Below are 1,519 nucleotides of genomic sequence, written 5' to 3'. Positions count from 1 at the left end.
AGTAATGCCACCTTTCTCTCCCTTCCCTTCCTACTCCCTCCAAAAAATCAGTACAGAAGTCTAACAATATATCTTCCAGTAAGAGAATAAAATCCAGTGCAAATTCACAAGCTTCCACTCCACAGAATCTGGTGTCCAGTGTTGCGCCTATGAAAGGATACACGGAAATCAAAAGAAACAAGGTCACAGTGAGTGCAAAGTTCATCCAAAAAGTACCCCATTTCCAGGATAACCAATTACCAGTCTGATTATCATAGTTTACCTTTGCGGAAATGGCTCAGGCAACTTTAAAAAAATTTTAAAAAGAAAGAAAAAAATACTGCAAACCACTAGCAGAACAGCTGCAACACTGACCCGTGACAGAACAATGTACTTCCTACTGACAGGAATTCACTTACGTAGGCAGGGATAAATTACAAGAGCACTACTGCCTGGATTTATCCTATTGAAACACAAGCATGTATGTGAGATGCCCAAGTGAGGAGAAAAAGCAGTGAGCTGAATCCAAGGTAACACTCATCTCCTACCTGGAAGACAGCAGGGAGTCCAGGAGACAGCTCTTATCTCAGTATCTGGAGTTAAACTGGAAGACTACATGCTTAGGTCTGTGGTTAGTGATTCACCTGCTTAAGTCATACAATTAAGGTGAAACCTGAGATGCCTATGTTAAAGATAAGTCTTTGGACTATGCAGTTGTAAAGCAGCATCTGCCTGATATCTGCTAATAGCTCAGAACAGTTGTGTTGAGAGGCAAACAGTCGCAAGAATCTCAAAGGATTCAACTCCCCAACACCTTGTTGCATACATACTGCACACAGGTGGCTCCTGGAAGATAGCAGAAATCATGTTTCTGGTCCCTTCTGCTGAGGGGAAGCCAATCAAAAATAACCTTAAAATACAATAAAATTCAGTCCCACAACCTTTTTTGGTCCCTCCAGGTTTGCCTATTTTCAGCCTCAAAATTACATGTAAGCTGGATCAAAGAAAAGCCAAGTAATTGAAAGTGAGAGAGAAGCTATCAATCTGGTTTAAAAAAAAAAAGAACAACCCAAACACAAACAACAAATCACAATGCACCTTGATCCAGCACTTTGCTATTGGTATGTATGTCATTGAAATAAGATACATTAACCACTGAAGAATACTTCGCTGAAAAAGAAGTGTTTTCTATTCACTTTATCAGCTGCTGAGGTGAGCAGCAACTGCACATGCAGTAAGGTTTAAAAAATACTAGCAAATCTGAGCTGGTCCTAAATGCAAAACAAAAACCAAAACCTGATGCTCTGTGCATGAAAGATAATAAGCAGTGAACAGATCTGCATACCTAGGAGACTAGCAGCACATTGCTCTGAAACTAGAGAAGCAGTACCGCAGAAGATGATCAGCATCTTATGTCTATGTTTCCAGTGAGGTCTTCAAAGCCTCTGTACTTGGAATATTTAAGTAGAGCTAATTTGCTTAAGCCCCAAAAGCTCCCCGCCCGCTTCTGAACTGGCAGAGACAGGAATGAAAACAAAAA

The sequence above is a fragment of the Apus apus genome, chromosome 5, assembly GCF_020740795.1.
Source record: "Apus apus isolate bApuApu2 chromosome 5, bApuApu2.pri.cur, whole genome shotgun sequence".
Lineage (NCBI taxonomy): Eukaryota > Metazoa > Chordata > Aves > Apodiformes > Apodidae > Apus > Apus apus.
The sequence above is the reverse complement of the archived record's forward strand: the minus strand, read 5'-3'. Positions refer to the sequence as shown.